Genomic DNA, 23,523 nt, shown 5'->3' on the forward strand with positions numbered 1-23,523 from the left:
CTGTACATGCTCAGTTCCACATTTAGTGGGAATGCTCAAAAGGATGCAGACATTTTATTTAACATAGAAAGACCTCATAAACAGAGTCAAGCATTAATTTCCAGACAAATTATTCTGTTTTAAGCAACATTGGTGTTTATCTTAATTGTCACATTAGCAGTAGAATTTGCTAACAATTTAATCTGGTTTATAAGAATGAATATTGGGGGGGGAAATGAGTACAGATTATGCTGAAAATGATGTAAACCTGAATTGATATAAGATTCATTTCAAAATAATAAATATTTAGATAAGCAATATTTACTAGGAAGTTATTACTTCTTACAATCATACAAAGGGTTTACAAACAGCAAGCCAAAATATCAGGTTTTAGGACCTCTTTCTTATTGGCAGGTAGGGTGCACAAACACGGTGGTATGTTCTTTTTCCAGCAAAAAGAACAAATAAATAAATAATATATTGTCAATCTCATGTCTAAATTTATCCTCCAGAATTTTTCGGGAATTGTTTTAAATCGCAAACTTTCAATCTGGAGTTCTTCAGGAAATCCTGATTCTCATGGCTACTGGTAAAGAGTGAATGGGTTTTGGAGTACAGCAGCACACACAAAGCAAATTACTAATTTTTACTATGACAGATTGAAGGTTTACTATAAAGACATCAAGTTAAGGAGTAATTAGGGTTTGGGGCAATTGACAAATATATACAAGGAAGTAAAGATGGAATTCCATAAGGGAGACTAAGAGAAGGAAGAAGGAAGGAAGGAAGGAAGGAAGGAAGGAAGGAAGGAATAGCAATAGCAGTTAGACTTATATACCGCTTCATAGGGCTTTCAGCCCTCTCTGAAAGCCCTATGAAGCGGCAGAGTCAGCATATTGCCCCCAACAACAATCCGGGTCCTCATTTTACCCACCTCGGAAGGATGGAAGGCTGAGTCAACCCTGAGCCGGTGAGATTTGAACAGCCGAACTGCCAAACTAGCAGTCAGCTGAAGTAGCCTGCAGTACTGCACTCTAACCACTGCGCCACCTCAGCTCATATTCATATATTCATATATCATATCTCATATAGGAAGGAAGGAAGAGAGGAAGGAAGGAAGGAAGGGAGGGAGGGAGGGAGGGAGGGAGGGAGGGAGGAAGGAAGGAAGGAAGGAAGGAAGGAAGGAAGGAAGGAAGGAAGGAAGGAACGGACTTTAAATCTTTTTTACTAGAAATTGATAAGAGAGTGATTACCAGTTATCCAACATTACAAATCAACCTGTAACCTATTTGGAAAAGAATGGAATAATCTAGGAAGGAATAGCCCCATAAAAATAACATAACAGGTTGTTCGGTTGCTTATTAAATTTTACACATTTCAGAAGAAAAGTAATCAAGTGAAAGTTGCCAGTGAATTTTATAGCTTTTGTATAGTTTCTGCCTTTCCCGTGCTAAATAGGAAAATCTGAAATGAACATGCACTCGGGCTCCTTTGAACAGAATTCACGTAGCGAGTTGGCAACCTGCTAAGATAGTATTCCTGCTTCCATTAGGCTTCTGATCACATTACAATGAAAATGAACAAAAGCCTCTTAAGTAGTTTTCCCTCACTGTAGACCTACTGGGGATCAAGAAAGGCATAACAGAGAAGTTGGGAAGAAGGGATGGGACATTCATGTGAGCAGGCTGAATGGCTGCAGGAAGCTAAAGTAAGCCGAGAAATAGACATAGCTTTTGGCACATAAATGTTAGCACTGGCCACTGATGAATCACATGGAGATGAAATAGCTTCAGAATGCCTTATGTTTTGAATTATGCATTTTCTTCCATAGCAATAGCAATAGCACTAGCAGTTAGACTTATGTACCTCTTCATAGGGCTTTCAGCCCTGTCTAAGCGGTTTACAGAGTCAGCATATTGCCCCCAAAGTCTGGGTCCTCATTTCACCCACCTCGGAAGGATGGAAGGCTGAGTCAACCTTGGATGGAGCTGCCTGATGAACGGTAAGAAATGGGGAACCATTAAGCTGCCCACATCTCTGGCCATGACTGGCTCTTTGCCAAAGGTAGTGGGCTTGTCAATTTCGCCATTAGTACAAGGTACAAGTATTTGCTATTCACACTGCCAAGATTAGAATGGGACGTGTTTCATTGTGTACGCCTATAAAATGAAAATCGGGAGGAATCTGCTAACACATTTTCAATTTAATGTGTTTTATTAAAAAGCCTGGGCTTCCCTGAGCTGCAGCTCATTTCGTCAAATGCATTGCAGCAGCTAAACTGATGTAGGATCTGCATTAGGAAGAATCTGGGCAGGGGATAGGGATGAAAAGAGCCGAGGTGGTGCAGTGGTTAGGGTGCAATACTGCAGACCACTTCAGCTGACTGTTATCTGCAGTTCAGCGGTTCTAATCTCACCGGCTCAAGGTTGACTCAGCCTTCCATCCTTCCGAGGTGGGTGAAATGAGGACCCAGACTGTGGGGGCGATATGCTGACTCTGTAAACCGCTTAGAGAGGGCTGAAAGCCCTATGAAGTGGTACATAAGTCTAACTGCTATTGCTATTGCTATTGCTATGGAAGAAAATGCCAATACATGTTGTTTGTGACACAAGTAAATTGATATAGGTTATGAGTTTAAAATCTCCATAACAGGCTGAGGAATTATGGGAGCTGAACTTGACATTAAAGTTCACCCATATTAAAGTCCCAAGTTTGATAAACACTGATTTAGACCTTCAGAAATTAAATGCTATTGTCATTTATCTAATAAGTGACTTGTGGCTCATGAAGCTGGATGCCTTTAAGAATATTTATTAGTCAGAAAAGCTGCTGTCCAATTTCTAATGTGGGGATACCATAGGCCGGTGTTTTTCAAACTTGGCAACTTTAAGAACTTAGGTGAACTTCTTAAAATGTGGGGAATCCTGGGAGTTGAAATCCACACATCGTAAACTTGTCCAAGTTTGAAAAACACAGTTATAGACAAACACTCTGTCTATAATGTAGTGAAGATACCCAAAAGTTGCTTTGTTATTTAGTACAGTTATATGGAAAACATTCAAATATTTGCTTACAGATCATCCAATCTCAAAATAAAATGTATGTTGTGAAATAACTGGGGAGGAAGAAGAAACTGGAGAAGCATTTTAACACTTTTATCGAAGTGCCTTGTTCCGTATTTCTGTTGCAATGTGTAGTAACTCATTTGGCCTCAAGCTTACCTCACTTTGCAGTATGTAGGGAAAATAGTTTGGTACAGCTCTGGTCGTAATAAATCCTTCAAAGGAGAGCCTTATAATGGGAACTTTGACAGGCTCTTACCTACAGCAGTGTTAGCAATCTCAGCTAAACACTGGATCACACAAGAGGAAGGAATCTCTTGTATTGGAAGCTCCTATGCCTATGACAGGCTTGAAAAATCACAGTAATCATACAAGCCATTTGGGGGCTCCCCATTCATGAGGGGGGAGCCCTCGTCTTTCAAATAAACATTGCAAAATTGCTTATTTCCTCTTAGATTTAATTGAAAGAAAAATGGCTGTAGCCTTGATACTCCGTTGGTATGACCTATCATATTTCTCTATCAAGTACTAGCAAGGAGAAAATATACATCAGCTATCAGTCATTTTCCTTGAAAACTTCACTAGCTCCTGGGAAGGTTTATCTATCATATATATATATATAAAAGTTTGAGAAGAACTTCACAGTCAGTAATCATTATTTTCCCATAAACACTACTACAGATTTAACTGAGATTGTCCCATTGGTTTAAGGGAGAGGATACCTCAACAAAAGAAAGCTTAAAATGATCTAGAATAAAATCAGATTTAAAAGCCTTGATGCGTTCTTCTTCTTTGGGTTAGAACCAAGTTCATGGGAGATAAATCTAGGCAAGTTTCCATCATACAAAAACCTTCTTATATTCCCATGAAATTAATTCTGATTTGATGAAAAACAGTCTACCTGGAAGTGGGCTTTATACAGTCCAAGAGATAAGGATTCACTTTTTGCGTGATTTTAATTTACTGAAGATATCTCCAAATTCTGCATTAATTAAAAAAAAATGCATTGCTCACATTCATTTCCATTTTTTTCTGTTGTTTCATATCTCCTTTCCCTTTTTCCTATACTAATTGGTGCTCTCAAGAAAGAAAGAGCAAAAAAATAAACACAGAGAGAATTGTTTTCAGCTATTCAACGTATTATCAATACAATCAAGTTCATTTCAGCAAAGGAGAACAGTATTTTATTAAAGTAAAGACCATCTAAGTAAGCTCAAACCATTTACATAGCTAAGTAGAACATATTTTGCTTAGCTATTCTTTCTTGAATCATTGATCGACATGGGGAGGGAGTTAAGCATGAACAGGTAAATTGAAATTTCATTTAAACTATCCTTAATCAGTCAATTTGGTTTGTAAATTAAGAATGCATTCAGAATAGATTGAAATAGTTTTGAGAACTAAGTCCAATATGGAAATTTAATCTACGATAAGGTTTTCAGGGATCATGGCCAAAGAGACCCTTATATTTTTATCAGCATTTTCCCATCGTTTGACATATCTGTATAGAGAGTCTTCTCTATTTGTTTTCTTATGATGTGAAAACTGGGATAAATATATATTTAAGAGCCTCAGTGGCACAGTGGTTAGAGTGCAGTATTGCAGGTATTTCTGTTGACTATTGGCTGCCTGCAATTTGGCAGTTCAAATCCTACCAGGCTCAAGGTTGACTCAACCTTCCATCCTTCTGAGGTTGGTAAAACGGGGACCCAGATTGTTGGGGGCAATATGCTGACTCTGTAAACCATTTAGAGAGCACTTAGAGAGCACTGGAAAGCACTGTGAAGTGGTATATAAATCTAAGTACTGGCACAGTGGTTAAATGCAGCACTACAGGCTACTTCAGCTGACTGCAGTTCTGCAGTTCGGCTGTTCAAATCTCACTGGCTCAGGGTTGACTCAGCCTTCCATCCTTCCGAGGTGGGTAAAATGAGGACCCGGATTGTTGTTGGGGGCAATATGCTGACTCTGTAAACCGCTTAGAGAGGGCTGAAAGCCCTATGAAGTGGTATATAAGTCTAACTGCTATTGCTATTGCTATTAAATCAAAGAATTTATTCTCATAGAGGAAGCTTGGTCTACAAAAGTGGCTTTTTAATAGATGGTTAGCCGAAAATAGTATTATAAAAGCAGAGGGGGAAGATTGTGTGTTCACTGACCTGTTGTCCTTGTAAGTGTTAACAAACACCATGATCTTTCCAAAATAGCAAACTGAATGAATAGAATAGAATAGAATAGAATAGAATAGAATAGAATGCAATGCAATGCAATGCAATGCAATGCAATGCAATAGAATACAATGCAATGCAATACAATAGAATAAAATAGAATAGAATTCTTTATTGGACAGTTTGATTGGACAAGGAATTTGTCTTTGGTGAAGATGCTCTCAGTGTACATAAAAAGACAAGATACATTTGTCAAGAATCATAAGGTGCAACACTTAATGATAGTCATAGGGTACAAATAAGCAATCAGGAAACAACTGATATCAATATCAATTGTAAGGATACAAGTAACAAAGTTACAGTCATGATTCACGATTGTCTTACCCAGCTCTTAAAGAATTGGTATGCAACCTGAAATGTCCAAATTAATCTTTGATCACGGATAATATCTACGGTTATTGCTGATTGGAAATCCTTCGTGAATTATTTGCATAAAACAGGAAAAAATAACTTATGATCTACAGTTTGGGTAATTAGATAGAATAAACTGTCGAAAGAAGAGAGTCACAAATGTAACTTTAGAGAAAGAGGTAAATTTATATATGTGCTTAAAGCTCCTGTAAAGAAGATTGAAAGTCATCTTTTTTCTTTCATTTCTGTTTTTAGCAATAGCAATAGCAGTTAGACATATATACCGCTTCATAGGGCTTTCAGCCCTCTCTAAGCGGTTTACAGGGTCAGCATATTGCCCCCACAGTCTGGGTCCTCATTTTACCCACCTCGGAAGGATGGAAGGCTGAGTCAACCTTGAGCCGGTGAGATTTGAACCGCTGAACTGCAGATCACAGTCAGCTGAAGTGGCCTGCAGTACGGCACCTTAACCACTGCGCCACCTCCGCTCATTTTTCTTCTACTTTTTTCTTTTTGCATTTTTATTTATTTCTTTTTCTTTTTTCCTTCCTTACTTCAGTTTGTATTAATTTTTACTCTTGTTTTTAAAACTCAAGAAAATTAATTTGAGATCTAGCCAACAGTGAACAACTCCTTTGCAACCACTAAATTTAGTGAACTATAAGCACTATGAACATGTTAATTCTCCCCTGCTTTTAACTCAGTCCAATTTGTGGCATTGCAAAATTTCATAGAAGTTTAATTACATTTAGTTCTATTGAAAATTGACTGCATAGAAGTCTAATTTGTGATATGAATTGAACTAAATATAAAATAATAGATTTCACCTTAGAGAGTATAGCTATCGCATTTTCAGTAGCATCTAATGCGTTTATTACCCATTCACTTAAAATCTTGCAAATCTCAGAAGCAACTAAACCATCTCAAACTCTCTGCATTTTTCTCAGATCGGTGTCTTATCACCCTAATCTCTATGTAGTGAGAAAGCAACGTGATAATAAGGCTTGATTTTTTGGAAAGATGCGTTTTTAATTTCCCTTTAATTGCCTGATTTTTAATTTTGATATTGGCATTCGGTTGCCTGGGAAAATGAAGGTCTTCTGGATCAAATATTGTGGAAGCAGCTGTATTGCAAGCTTTTCTGTAGGGGCTGCCAGTGGCTTTAACCTTTAACCTGCAACATTAAGCATAAGAGATCTTTATGCCACCACTGTGCTGAACTAGTCCCGTGCTGTTAAATATGCCAAATGGAAGTGTGCTCTAGATTGGGGTACACAAAAGACTTAACAGAAGCATGTCTACACTATTTGCAGGAGGTAGGCCAACTCACGGCAGCCCTGAAGTATTATTACTAAAACTGTAAGTCCAGGAAACAACAAACCTCTTGATTTTGCTGCCGCCTCTTCGCTGACTGTTAAAAACTACTTGTGATAAATAAAAGGCCAAAACACATAAAATACAGTATTTTATAAGTACAGGTAGTCGTCAGAGTTACAACAGTGACTGACTGTTCAAAGTTAACAGCGCCACCGGAAAAAGTTAAGCAAAGATTGTTACTTTTCACAGTTACAATCTCTGCAGCATCCCCATGATCATGTGATTGAAATTCAGACACTTGGCAACTTATTCATATGACCATTGCTGTGTCCCAAGGTCACGTGGTCACTTTTGCCACCTTTTGACAAGCACAGTCAATGGGGAAGCCAGATTCACTGAACAACCATGTTACCAACCTGTTGTGACTCAGCAGACGTCTTCTGTGAGTCTTTTCAGGATGCAAGATTAACTATGCAGCTGGGGCTCATTAGGGGCATATTCTGGGGATAAAAAAATGGATGGTTCCACGCCCTGGTTGCAGGAGTCAACGTTCCTTGGTTCGTTCAACATTAATTGATCATCGGTCGTGGTTTATGTAAGATACACTTGGAGAAGTGCTTTATTTCCTGTAACCCTGATTCAAGGCTAAACTTGGAGAAGTTCATTGCTTGTATAATTTTTTTTTTTTTTTTTTTTTTGGTATTTTGTTATCTAGTCAGAGACTGTATTTATGTTATTTTTGGGCTCGCAGCCAGTCGGAGCCGAGAACTGATAAAGAGAGTTCCTTTTAAGTTTGTCTGCCTGCTGTTTGTTAATGAGCCGAGAAGGGGGGACAGAACACTAACCTATCAATTGCAGTGATTCACTTAACAACTGTGGCAAGGAAGTCATGAAATGGTGGAAAACTCACTTCACAAATGTCTCACTTAACAACAGACATTTTGGGCTCAATTGTGGTCGTACATCGAGCCCTGCCTGTATGTAAAATAACATGTACAGAGAACCTTAAATAAAGAATAAATAATAATATTAATAAATGTTAGTGAATGATAATACCTCCAAACTACAAATAATTTGGCATTACAATAGTGATACTGAAGCCACTCTGTTTACAGAAATGCCAGTGATCAAAACTTAGCACCACCTTAGACATTTCAAGGGAATTGTATACTAATAGAAATATTACCTTTTTCCATCTGTCCAATTGAGTTGACCTGCTATCCAGAGTACTATATATTTTGCTGGTGTATCGCTATATAGAAGAATGAAACAAACATGTAAAAATTGCTGTATTGAGCCTTTTAAACAACAACAGGGAAGATCTCGCACAGGAAAGTTGTTGTATCTGCCCTATAAATCCACAGAAGGCATAGCATTGGGTCTATCCTGTGAGGACCGGACAAAATATGATTAAAATAATTGGCTGGCATAAATGGCCTTTCACATAGACTATCTATCTAATGTAGGGGGCTAAAGTTTGATTTCTCTGTATTCCAGAGTGAAACACAAGCTGTGTTATTTCCAGAGAGACTTTCTCATAACCTTATTGAAGCAGAAAGTGGGCTCAAAAACCACCATAATTTAAATCTGTATCCATGCTTTGCTTCCAATTGAACTTGTCTGAGAGAATTCAGAGGTGTGTGAGGGAGATTTACTTGTAGCCAATATCATCGTCAGCAAGTTATCGTACATTCCTCTATGGAAGGCAGAGAGGTTTCGAGAAGCATCAGTGCCTTTGCAATGCAACGGAGTCTCGCCTTTATAAAGCTGGACTAATTCTTAAGCTCTTGAGTCCTCATCCAGGCAGAACTGTGAACCATCAAGAATTTGTCTTAATACCTTTGCCTTAAAGAGTTTTCCTGATGCCGGGACAACATTACTGTAGCTAAAAGAACATATTTTGTCCTGGATTTTTTTCTGTGCAGGATGATAGTTTTTGACTTGGTTCTTCTAGGTTAGGGAGGGATAAAAGATCATTCCTAAATATTTGAAAGCCTTCACTGGCTCGGTAAAAGATATTGTTTTCCAATTATTTCACTTTTGGTATAAATAATTTGTCATTGTTGCTGTTGGTGGCTAGTAGCAATAGCACTTAGACTTGTATACCATTTCACAGTGCTTTACAGCCCTCTCTAAATGGTTTACAGTCAGCATATTTCTCCCAACAATCTAGGTCACCATTTTACTGACCTTGGAAGGATGGAAGGCTGAGTCAACCTTGAGCCTGGTGAGATTCAAACTGCCAAATTGCAGGCAGCTGGCAGTCAGTAGAAGTAGCCTGCAGAACTGTATCCTAACCACTGCATCACTCTTTACCTGCCAACTCCTCCTTAGGTTCATCTGGGAAGATAGGGAAATAATACCAACATTTATCAATCTGAGAGGAATTTTTTAAACTAGAATTAACAAAATAGTAAATGTAATAACAGAGGAGCAAGATTCCTTTGTGGGTAAGTATCAGAGGTGGCATTCAGCTGGTTCTCTCTGGTTACCACCACCGCAGTGGTAGGTTTCAAAAATTGTTCGAACCTACTCTGTGGGTGTGGCCTCCTTTGTGGGAATGGCTTGCCGCCCATGTGACCGGATGGGAGTGGCTTGCCGCCCATGTGACCGGATACGAAGATGCCGACGACACTTGTCAGAACCACCTTAAATTACCTCACACACAGCACTGGCATGCATAAGAATAGGATGTAAACTTGTTTTTTAAAAGGCATCTTTGGTTTGCGTTAAAACAACTTCAACACACACAATGTCCTGATTGCACCACAAACGCAGTAGTCATCCTTACCTTTCACAGAGGCACTGAGTTTTATAAATAGGAGCATGATAGTGTAGAATAATCATATCCAAGGACCAGTGGTAGGTTTCAAAAAATTTTGGAACCTCTTCTGTAGGTGTGGCCTGCTTCCCGGGTCCACTGGTGGAACCTCTTCTAACGGGTTCGGTAGATTTGACCAACCGGTTCTACCGAATAGGTGCGAACTGGTAGGAACCCACCTCTGCACCACCGGTAAGTATAGAGTCAACTCAGGCCATTAGAACAGGTATACCTGACTTGCATGTAAGGATTTTCATGTAGCAGAGTAATTGAATAGTAATGATCCACAATCTACTGCAGAGGTTGCTAAATTGGCCTATAATCTCTCCCTTGGTACAAAATCAAATGTTGCCTTGAAATCAAGGTGGCATTAAGTGCACACCCAGGGCAGTTATGATATTTCTCTTCCAGGTGCTATAAAACTATGCATTTGTCCAATGTTGACTGCCTGATTCTAAATCTGGTCTCTTCTACAGTGAGCATATTCTCATATCTTAGGTTGCAATTTCCTATGTAGGTATTTAACTTTAAGCTTACTGATGACATGCAACAGACTAATTGGGGGTAATTGGCCAAGTCAGTCTTGGTATTTTTCTTGATGTTTTGAATAGTTAAATTACTCATCACTATTCCTTTGGCATCTAAAATGAGTGTTCTTTGTAAGTAGATGGGATTTCCACTACAGACCCTCACCAATCATAGTTTGGTTTTATTAGTTCAGATGTAGCAGCAAAATTAAGCTCTGCCCTTTACTTACATCAAAATAGGAGCCAACACCACGAGTTTCCAAGAGAAGACAGGTTTTATTTGAACATGTTCAAGAGCCCAGTCTGATTGGCATCAGACTGAACTGTCATAGGTATCCCTTGGCAGAGATTTTATACTTTCTAATTGATCATTACAAATCAGACAGACGTCACACAAGGCGTATACATTTTTAAGGTCATAAACTTCTTACTTAGGTCAGTAAAGGACAATTCGGGAAAGTTACAAATATTCTGGGAAAGTTACAAATACATGATTCTCATAAGATCCCCAAAACATAATAGGGAAGTGAATATAATAGGGAAGTGAATCTTGGTTACTCATGAAGCTGACGGGAAGATTGCTAAAGTATTGCTAGCATATTGGGTCACTATTGCTAAAATATCGCTGATTACAAGTTAAAATCCTACTGAGTCCTAAGTTGACATTTAGACTGTCATGAGGTCGCATGCGTCTATGATTAACGTTTGTGGTTTACTGCCCACCCAGGTTTCCTGTTTGCCAGAAGCGTACATTCTAAGTTCCCCTATTTTGGAGAGCAAGAAGAAAATAAGGAACTGTCTTTTGTAAGGCAAAGGGTAGGCAAAGGGTACTATGATTTCTTTCTGACATTAAGCATTTTAGAATTAGAATATTTAGCCTGTTAGAAATACCTAACCTGATTAACTATTGGGGGGTTCACTTGTGTACCCCGTGCTGCATCACAGATATGATCCAACTCACCCCACACATTTAGTCCCAGCAGTTTTATTATGACTTTAAATGGCTCAGAAATAATATTAGAGGCCAATCAGCTTAAAATTCTGTATTTGGGATGAAGGAGCTTAGGTAGTAACACTAAGGAGAGCTTGAAAGTGTTCCATCTATGCCTTTAGGTAATTACGGTGGTTTCCTTGTCTTACTCTTAAGTTGACAGACAAACTTTTCTGAGTTCTTACATTTTGTAACTTGGCTTACTTTATTTCAATTACTACATACATCTTGAGGGTTGTTTTTTTTCCAGGAGGGATTAATAGTGTTTTTTAATTAGTACTTTAACTCAAGATAATCTTCAGATTGAAAAATATCAATTAAATTAATACACTTATTATGTAAACACTTATAACCTTATCCCACACAAGGCTGAAATTAGTGCTTAATACATTGGTACAAATGCATTTTTCTCAGGATTCTCCCTCATGCTAGCAAAATGTTAAGAACGCACAGTTAATAAATAAGGTTAAATTTTAGTACTATTGAGGAAAATGCCTTATCTTTAAGCTGTAGCTGGAAGTTGGTTTCTTTAAGGCTAACTATAGTTAATATTAACCTGTTTGTTGGTACAAATTACAGGATGCTATTGATGAACATAAATGGGGCAGAACACATCCGAATATTTCTTCTCAGCAAGAATGGAGACCTCACAATTGGAAGGCATTCGGCAGCTCATTTTGTCAGACTAAAGTGTGCTTTAATGTGACATCCAAATGGAATCAGAAACTGCCAAGCGATAAAAGTGTGAATGATGTTACTGGATATAAAAAGGGAATAAAATAAATGCAGGGTGATTTGGAAGTGGCTATTAAAGCAACGTTTTACTCAAGTCAGATTTCTGATGAAGCATCCAAGCAGTTTTCTTTGCAATAAATTGAAGTGTTTTGCCATCTCCTTCTTTCAAAATATTATTGAATCTCCTAGACCTAGAGGCTTGCTCACCCATCTAAAATCTAATGACCAACCCTGCTTAGTACCCATGGAGTTTGGAGTTTGTGCTCCTTATTGTACCTAAAGCAGGATTTCCAACCACTAGAAGTGGTGCCAGATTCAAAATATTCTGGGAACTCATACTCTCCATCTTCCACAAGGTTTCTACCCATTTTCTATCCACCCCTGTAAGCGTCCTGAGTCTTTATTTTGTACTATTTTTTTTCCTTTCTCCTGATGGTCAGATTATTCCCCTTTGATTCTTCCTCTGAGTTAAATACTCATCAATAGTATGTTGGAGGTATGACTTCAGTGGCACTGACTCTTCAACAGTTATGTATGTTTCCTCAGTGTGCATCTAAGTGTTTGTGTGTGTGTGTCAGTGGTGGGTTTCAAAAATTGTTCCAACCTACTCTGTGGGTGTGGCCTCCTTTGTGGGAGTGGCTTGCTGCCCATGTGACTGGATGGGAGTGGCTTGCTGCCCATTTGACCGGATATGGAGATGCCGACGACACACCTACAGAAGAGGTTCCAAAAATTTTTGAAACCCACCACTGGTCCTTGGATATGATTATTCTACACTATCATGCTCATATTTATAAAACTCAGTGCCTCTGTGAAAGGTAAGGATGACGACTGCGTTTGTGGTGCAATCAGAAGATTGCGTGTGTTGAAGTTGTTTTAACGCAAACCAAAGATGCCTGTTAAAAAACAAGTTTACATCCTATTCTTATGCAGGCCAGTGCTGTGTGTGAGGTAATTTAAGGTGGTTCTGACAAGTGTCGTCGGCATCTTCATATCTGGTCACATGGGCAGCAAGCCACTCCCACAAAGGAGGCCACACCCACAGAGTAGGTTCAAACAATTTTTGAAACCCACCACTGCAATGGGGGTGATCCCTGCTGACACATCAATGATGCTTCATTTGCAAGATTAAAAGAGCTGAAATTCTACATTCAAGCTATGCAAACAGCCAAGGGTCTCGTATTAAAATGATGTTTCTTTCACTACTGAGATTGCAATCATAAATAACAGAAAACGTTTCCTGCTACTAATAATTTGGAAATAGCCATTAGCAAAGCTGCAGGGATTAAAATGATGAAGTAGCCCTGGACTGTGATGAGTGGAGATGGTTCTGGCTTCTTTTTCAGATAGAAATATGCCTACACAATTCCACATGGACTTTTTCTTAGAGACATCCGCCCATTCGTACCTCTGTTTCATGTAACTGGACTCAAAACTCTTGATATGGATTAGTTATAGAATGTTAAAATATAATTTGTCTTCAAAGGAACTGGTTTGCCCATTGATGATTCCTTGTTTTGTAGAACACACCCTGATTGAGGTCCATTGTCCTCACCCTGTGGTCCTTCAGAAAAGTTCTGAAGGCTCGACTTTTTCAATATGAGGTAACTGGTTTTAATATTGTAGTGTTTTGTTCTTTTAAATTTATACACAGCTTAATTTACTTCAGTGACTACTGAGTAGCTAATAAAAGGATTAAAATACCTAGAAATACTTTAGTTGCTCTGATGATAAATCATGGATACACACATTTCCTTTTCAGAATTATTGGTGTTCTCTGCAATTCATCTGAATGCAAACATGTGTTTTTATTTTGGGTCTATGCTGCTGTTTTAAACTGAAATGTTTATGATGAGTCCATCATAAATTGGCATTTTTATTATGCCACTTCCTGACACATGACATTGAGGTGGCAGGCTGAACCAAAGTAGGCCTCAAGCCTGAACCCAATTAAGGTTTCATGATATTAAGCTTTAACTGTTCATATAGAAATTGCAGGATTTACTTTTAGGATATAGTGCTGGGTTAAAAGGAAATCTGTACATGAAACATGCTGAGGCAAAACATTTTTAGCGTATTTGCTGGCGTGGTTGTTATTCTGTTTGGTAGACACATATTGTTAGTTCCTCAAAATACATGTTATGTCTGTCCGTTGGCTGACTTATGTATTATGACATCCTGTAAACATAATATTGCTGTAACTCAAGGGCAAATCTTGAGGGGTGTTTCCAAAACTAACAGATGGCTTTAGCTGAAAGCAATAAACTATATAAGGAATTTCCTGACTTTCACTCATTGTTCAGGCCATTCTTTCTGAACCTGCGCAATAAACATTTCCTTCTCTGAAGAGCTGGCTTTTGTGTCTTTTCTACAACAACATGAACCATATTATATTTCAGTCAGTTGGGGAGCAGCCATTTTGAGGAGAATGCACTACTACCAGGAGTAATACTGTCGAGGCCTATTGCTCACTGATATTAGGGATCCCTTTCTTCACCTTAGTATGTTGTGTCACTAGTATTCTTCTTTTCTTCTTCAGACTTCTTTCTCTTGCTTTCCATGCCCCTAATTCTGATGCTTTTATAGTGCTTGTCCTGAAATTATGGGTTATTTACAGCACAGGGAATTCAGCTTTTCTCAGTAAACCCAGATCAAATGAAGGTGTGTGTGTGTTTTTTTTTTTTAAAAAAATAGACTTTCAATTTTATTATCTTTTCTCCTTCTTCTCCTCCATCTCTTCCTCCTCCATTTAAGGACAAACCTTCAATCCTACTATAAGCTGATTTTACTGTGGGTTTTGTCTACTTAATAATAGTACTATGATTTAGTTATCCTCTTAGTATAACAAGACCAAGAGGAAATCCCCTGTGATCTCTGTCACTAAGCAGTTGTTATGTCTACTGAGTGCTTTGTCAGTTGGGTTTGTCTGAATCGTTTTAAAAGTGACCAAATATTTCATTTTTACACGCATCACACCGAACAGACTAGCACCTACTTCTCTTCCACGACACCCTTGCCCTCTCCCACAGTTCATTTTCCCCCAAATGCATACATCTTTACTCCTGTCAGCAGTGCCAAAAACAATCAGTTTCAGTCTTTTTAGTTTAGTTCTGATTCCAGTGAAAGATATTGCGTTTAGTTTTAAATTCTGCTATCCTAAAAAGAAAACGCCTGGCTGTTCTGAGGGAAAGAACAAGAGAATTCTGTGAAGCTTCTAAATAAGAGTAAATGTTTACATGTTTACCATTTAATATTTAAATATTGTTCTTCCATAATAAACTGCTCAGATGTCTTCTCACCTTTTTATTATGTACAAGTTGAGGTTGCCATACTGTAAAAATACTTGTTTAAATATATATATATAAAACTTTATGTGAGATAAAGGTGAAAAAAAGTAAACAGAAGAGGAAAAATTAACACAAGATACAGCATATCCAACTCATTAAACAGATCAAAATAAAAGTATTATATTCCTATATTACTTCTCGCCCCCTTAACACTGCCTTAGTTTGGGAGGTCACTGGACAGGGTGCCGACTCCGAGCAGGGCGAGGAGAGACTGGTTGGCCACCAGGTGGCGCTGGAGCCTTGGATCAGAGGGAGTGATCAGGAAAACACTTGTGAGTTGTTTCGGGATGCACGCCATCGAGGGGCTACTCGGCGGCAAGAACAACTGCATAATCATAAAAATGATTACACTCAGTTGATGCTTATTAAGATACTCTCCTGATTATAAAAGAGACTGCTTGTGCCACACCCTTTTGCAGAAGTCAACGTTCATGTTAAGGACTAACCAAAAACAAACTTGGCAGGCTGGATTGCTGCCAGAGTTTGTTTGCATTACTGCCAAGCTTTGTAGGACTAGCTGCCAGAGTGCTGATCTCTTTGTTTATGTGGCTTGCAGCCAATGAGAGTCTTGACTGATTAAAAGAAACCTTCTCATTTACGTTGGTTTCAGCTTTCGTTCCTGGACGGAGGAGGGGAGTCAGAACAATGTTCTATACATAAAATTATTGTGCTTCATTGAAATTTAGATTGACAATAGTTCAGTTGCGAAAGTTTCACTAGGAGTGTATACGACTGCAAAAGACAAAAGAAGAAATATTTTTGTATGAAAACAAAGAAATTGTATTAGTAGGTTCTGAATGCCATTTCTTTTTTCACAACAGCCAATGTAAGGACTCTATATGTACTTAAACCCCATCTACGTTACATTCAAAATACTATTATTGTTGATGATATTTTACTTAACTTGTCCACATATTTCTTCATGGCTTCTGCATTGGGAATAATATCCTTGATTGTTTATATTCTATGATTAATCACGTTCTGTATTTATAAATTGAACCTATTTCCAGAATATGGACACATACAGATGAGCTCCATAAATAGAAGCTTCGAGTCATTAAATGTAAAATTCACTTTCTCATACAGATGAAAACACTTTCTTTTAAGTAATTTTGAAAGGCCTATATTCAGCAAAAATCAACTCACAAAATCCAAGTGCAAATCATTAAAAACATGCCAAAATATTGTAGCTGTATCTAAACTGAAGGGAAAGCACCACAGGCAACTGAAATAATATATTTCACCATCGTTTCACATATGTTTAAACCATGCAGTGCTTAAAATAATTCAGATATTGGACACCAAAAATAATATTGCTACTAATGTGTGGGCTAAACCTAATCCTTTGCACTTTAGTTGCATAAGTTAGGAATACATGCTTCATTTCAGATTTAATTTCAGTGCAGGAATGTCAACCTAAGCAACTATTAAGCTGGTGAAAAGTCCTGTTGTTAAAACTGGAGAGAAAAGGCTGGCTTGAAGTCGAATCATGAGGATTGATGGCATAATCCAAGCACAGAGAATGTTGTGCTAAGTTCCATTAGAATTGCGAGAACCTAATGTTTCACAGGCATTCCGTTAATTTCTGCAAGCATGCTTTCTTTCCTCCAGTGTATATCTATTATCAGTGAGGCTTAATTGAGCATATCTCCTTCATATAATCCTCAATTGGCAAGGAAATTCTTCCTTCTGAAACTGAGACTGAACATGAAGTGCTGCCTTCTCGAACATTCTAGGTTTCTATTACTTTTAAAGTTAAGAACTCTTTTCACAATGAAAGTTGGAAGTATTTGTGGGCTTCCTATCCAAACATACATACATATATTGTTCCAATATAGAACTGAGTTGTAAACTTACACCTTATACTATTGTGTGAGCAGAAAGCAGCTTAATATCTATTGTCAATAGGTACTACTTGTTCTGCATGGATGAAAATTGGCAGTAACCTATTAATCATGCTGAATAACACTGTACCATTGTGATAGCCAAAATTGGGAAACATGCTTAGCCATAGAATATTGAATACTGATATCATTTTATACCGATGATTTGCCATATAATTGTAATTCAGAGGCTTACAGTTATCTGGGAGAGGGGGAGCCTGGGGTGAACATCTGGTTGTGTGAATATGAATGATGATGATTATGGTGATTTTAGTGCTAAGCAGATTTGAACAGATTAGGCAAGTTCAGGGCCTAACTGAAAAATGAATGAGAAATGAAAGGAATAAGCACTAAGGAAAATGCATTTTCATTCATTAATGGATAAGGGCAGAATGGCTTTACATTACAATGATGTCATTTTTGCAAGGGCAGAATAGGCAGTGTTCCAGATCCCTTTGAATTCAATGGTACAAGAATTAATGTGCGATTCTTTTTTTTGAAAGAAACCATTGAGCAATTGGGGTGTTGACACAAAGAGTTACTTTTTAGTTTAATAAGTTTAAGTTTAATAACATTTATATGCCGCCTGATCCCGCAGGACTCCGGGCGGCTTACAATACAACAATAATCAAAAAAGAAAAGAAAATAAGATACAGGGAAGAAAAATAGATATAAAAATACAACACATCATGCAATAGCAATAGCAGTTAGCAATAGCAGTTAGGCTTATATACCGCTTCATAGGGCTTTCAGCCCTCTCTAAGCGGTTTACAGAGTCAGCATATCGCCCCCAACAACAATCCACGTCCTCATTTCACCCACCTCAGAAGGATGGAAGGCTGAGTCAACCTTGAGCCGGTGAGATTTGAACAGCCGAACTGCAGAACTGCAGTCAGCTGAAGTAGCCTGCAGTGCTGCATTTAACCACTGCGCCACCTCGGCTCTATGCACTCTATTCTGAATGGGGCTGGATCGTATTTTGGGGTCAACAGCCCCAGGCCTGCCGGAACAACCAGGTTTTAATGGCTTTCCGGAAGGCCGGGAGAGTGGGAAGGGTCCGGATCTCCGCGGGTAGATCATTCCACAGGGCCAGGGCAGCTACAGAGAAAGACCTCCCCCGAGTAGTCGCCAACCGGCATTGCCTGGTCGACGGTACCCGGAGGAGGCCCAGCCTGTGGGATCTTATGGGTCATTGGGAGGTATGTGGCAGGAGGCAGTCCCGCAGATATCCAGGAGGCAGTCCCACAGATATCCAGGTCCCAAGCCATTTAGGGCTTTAAAGGTAACGACCAGCACCTTGAAGCAATGAGAATTTCATTGGCTCTAGCACTGAAGTGGGTGGGCTGAAACTGATTATCTACTTTCCATGATTTTTTTATGGATGTATAATACGCCTTCAAAGATGCGTTTCCTGAATACTTTTAGTCACCTGAAGTAACTAGTATAGGATTGTTATGATACTGGGATGAGTCAACCTTACATGTAATGTGAAATATTTTAGGAATAGTCTTAGACCAGGGGTGTCAAATTCACGTCATCATGGCAGCGTCACATGACGTATCGGGACTTTTTCCCCTTTGTTGAACTAGGGGTGGGCATGGACAGCACATAACACATCCAGCCCGTGAGGAGTTGGGCATCTCTGTCTTAGAAAAATTCATTAGAAATTAATATACAATTGAAATCAGAGGCTCTCCTTTTGGAGTTGATGAACAGATAGTTGGGGAAAGGCCACGGAACATGTGTTTTTATATCTCTGCAGCAAAGTTATGATAATGCTCAAAAGAAGAGAGACTCATTCACAATGGAGGAATGGTTCATAAAAATGATGAAACTTGCAGAAATGGCAAACTGTTTTTTTTTTTTTATTAGAGAAAAGACAACATCTATGTTTATTGCTAACTGGAAAATCCCTTGTAGACTTTTTTGCATGAAACAAAAAAAAACACCTTATCATTTCTGGCTTTGATGATTAGAAATAATAGATAATAGAAAAAGAGGGTCTTTTCATGTGTAACCATAGACTGAAAGGTAATTTTGTAATTGTACTTATATTTGCTGCAAAGAACATTGGAATCTTCTATTTCCTTTCTTTCTATTTGCATTTTGTCTTTTTCTTTTCTTTTCTTTCTTTCCTCTACTTTGTATTAGTTCTTGTTAGTTTTTATCTTCTAATGATTTTTTTAAATAAAAAATTATATTAAAAACCCCAAGCTGTTATTCAAGCTGTTAAGCCCCATGCACAATGAAAAGGGATTATTTTCTTACACGAGCTTAAATCCAAATAATTTGATCATATTGGGTTGTGATCATCTGTATTTATATCGCAGCCATTTTTACATCATCCTGACATTAAGTAATATTTTCAACTATTCTAAGATCATGTCAAATGTTCTAAAAAGCATTGGAAGCTTCTGGTTTAGTATCATTGTATATAAAACTGCTATAATCATATGTACATGGAAAAGTTGGTAATTTTAAAATGCAATCTGCTTTTCTAAATTTATTCATCCTGAATAGGAATATAGACTTCAAATACATTCCAGACCACACTATTATATTATTTTGCCTGGTAATTGGTAATTCAATGGTACATTTCTATCTGACTCTAAAATATTTATCTAAAAAGACATTGAACACATAATCCAACACTGGGTTTAAAGCAAAGTCATAAATAGATGCATCAATAGAAAACCCTTCCCTCCCTCCTTCCTTCCTTCCTTCCTTCCTTCCTTCATCCCTCCCTCCCTTCCTCCCTTCCTCCCTTCCTTCCTTCCTCCTTCCTCCTTCTTCCTTCCGTCCCTCCCTCCCTCTTTCAACAATTCTGTAATATCACGTGTTTTACAATTTAAGGTTCATACTGTGGTGTGATTTGGCTACAATAAAAGCTTTCAAGGTCTTGCTGTAAATTGGTACATTACATGAAGAAATGTTTTCCTTTTACCCGTGCCAGAGATTGTTAAAAGGGATGATCTCCAACAAGGTGCTGGGTATCTTTTGAACACATAAGCAAATGTGTGTATATGTCCAGTCAACCTGGGAAAGGAATCTTCAAGCTTACTGTCTGTCTGGGAGAGAAGGAAAGAATGTTGGAAAATGATGTTTTTTTCCAGAGAACAAATAATGATATGTCTTACAATGAGCTTTTGTCATTGCAAGTAACTCAAATGCTTGGGTACTGTGAAATTGCTTCTCGGATCTTTTATTTATAGGGAACACATTTTTACTGCATGAATTAGCACTATGGAGGAGAGAGAACAGATAGTAAATTCTGTGGGAACACTCTTATCGTTTCCACAGGCTCACTTTTAATCGCTTTAGAATCTAGCTGTTTAAGAATAGCAATAGCAGTTAGACTTATATACCGCTTCATAGGGCTTTCAGCCCTCTCTAAGCGGTTTACAGAGTCAGCATATTGCCCCCAACAACAATCCGGGTCCTCATTTTACCCACCTCGGAAGGATGGAAGGCTGAGTCAACCTTGAGCCTAGTGGGATTTGAACAGCCGAACTGCAGAACTGCAGTCAGCTGAAGTAGCCTGCAGTGCTGCATTTAACCACTGCGCCACCTCGGCTCTGAATGTTTTACTTATTCCATACTGATTATTTCATTCGTGACTAGTTTATCCCTGCAAATATTTTATTCCTTTACTCCTATCATGTTCCACCTCACATCTGATTATTATTGTAGGCCCGTGATAGTGAACCTATGCCACGAATGCAGAAAGTGGCACATGGAGCCATGTCACTTGGCATGGGTGGCATTGCCTGTTCTTCGTCTGGGTTTCTGGCATGCATGCACACATGATGATCAGCTGGCCTTTGTCCATGTGGCAGTGCTGGAAACTGGAACATCTAGTCTTCCGTTTCCAACTTATCATTGGGCGCGCATGAGCGCCGATAAGACTATCTGGCTGGTGCGCATGCACACACTGAAAACTGGAAGTTCATTTTCCAGCAGGTACATGGCACCTGGGCAGCTCCGGAAACTGGGCAGCTCCAGATGAGCACACACATTTCCTTTTCGACACTGTGTGCCGAAAAGATTCACCATCACTGTTTTTAGGTGGTGCAATCATGGAAATGTTTGTAGTTTATCATATGTATCCTCACTATTTTATATTTATATTATTTATAATAGGAAGATGTCTTATGGGGGGAATTTGATTAACTTCATTGGGTAAACCAGACACTTGCTTTAAACAAGAGTGAAAGAACATCAGAACAATTGTAATATCTTAGTAGATGGGCTACTGCTTGCCAAATAAGAAATAATTCTTGTGAGGTAATTTCCATTCTTAGCTGGAAAAGTCAAGAAACAAGAATTCCTTGGATTTCTGGAATGATCTTTATTGCTAATAGGGTAAGGCAGAAAAAGCTTGAAAGCTTGCCAAAGCTATTCTCCAGTTTAACATCTACCTAGTGTAATTAACGCAAACTTATTCTTCATCTTTTTCTCACATTTTCTCCCTGCCCTGAAGTAGGGAATCTAGTCTAGGATGGTCCTGCTCCCTCCTGAAATGGTCCTGCTTTCTTGTCCATGTTCCCAGAGTTGTTTATATGTTTTTTTCACACTAATATTAAAAAAAAAAAACAGGAAAAAACAAAAGATTTACCATTTCAATACTGAATGAAGGCTAACTGTGATCTCTGGTGTCACCTACTGGTGGAAAGAAGGAATACATTATCCATATTCCTTTTATTCCTGGATTCAAATTTTTATTCTCCTCCTACTAACCCCAGTAGTAGCTCAATCTACTCTGAAGCTAAATTTTAACCAAAAGGTACAATTCAATTTACATGAAAAAAAAATACCATTTAATTTCATCAGAACTCTTCCAAGGGTTAAAGCTGAGATAGGCTCACTTTTGAAAAAAAATAATAAAGTACATAAAATACCATGTAAAGCTTTTGCTAAAGGTGCCTCTAACATTAATTGTATTAGATGTTAAAATAACATAATAGCAAGAAAATTTGTATGGATGGATGGATGGATGGATGGATGGATGGATGGATGGATAGATAGATAGATGATGATAGATAGATAGATAGATAGATAGATAGATAGATAGATAGATAGATAGATAGATGATAGATAGATAGATGATGATAGATAGATAGATAGATAGATAGATAGATAGATAGATAGATAGATAGATAGATGATGATAGATAGATAGATGATAGATAGATGATAGATGATAGATGATAGATGATAGATAGATAATGATGATGATGATGATGATGATGATGATGATCTTCATAGATAGATAGATAGATAGATAGATAGATAGATAGATAGATAGATGATAGATGATAGATGATAGATGATAGATGATAGATGATAGATAGATAATGATGATGATGATGATGATGATGATGATGATCTTCATAGATAGATAGATAGATAGATAGATAGATAGATAGATAGATAGATAGATAGATGATAGATGATAGATGATAGATGATAGATGATAGATGATAGATGATAGATGATAGATGATAGATGATAGATGATAGATAGATAATGATGATGATGATGATGATGATGATCTTCATAGATAGATAGATAGATAGATAGATAGATAGATGATAGATGATAGATGATAGATGATAGATGATAGATGATAGATAGATAATGATGATGATGATGATGATGATGATCTTCATAGATAGATAGATAGATAGATAGATAGATAGATAGATAGATAGATAGATAGATAGATAGATGATAGATGATAGATGATAGATAGATAATGATGATGATGATGATGATGATGATCTTCATAGATAGATAGATAGATAGATAGATAGATAGATAGATAGATAGATGATAGATGATAGATGATAGATGATAGATGATAGATGATAGATGATAGATGATAGATGATAGATGATAGATGATAGATGATAGATAGATAGATAGATAGATAGATAGATAGATAGATAGATAATGATGATGATGATGATGATGATCTTCATAGATAGATAGATAGATAGATAGATAGATAGATAGAGACAGAGAGAGAGAGAGAGAGAGAGAGACAGAGACAGAGACAGAGAGAGAGAGAGAGAGAGAGAGAGAGAGAGAGAGAGAGAGCAAAGAGAGAGAGAGAGAGAGAGAGAGAGAGCAAAGAGAGAAGAGATTTCTACGGCTACCCAAACCTGTCTAACACATCACTCATATTGTAGAAGAAAGTCTGTAAATCTGCAGTAACTGAGAAACGACAGAAGGTGCAGTAGCATCCTTTATGTTAGTCTATATTGATCGGCTCTAATGAGCA

Source organism: Thamnophis elegans, chromosome 10, assembly GCF_009769535.1.
Source record: "Thamnophis elegans isolate rThaEle1 chromosome 10, rThaEle1.pri, whole genome shotgun sequence".
Lineage (NCBI taxonomy): Eukaryota > Metazoa > Chordata > Lepidosauria > Squamata > Colubridae > Thamnophis > Thamnophis elegans.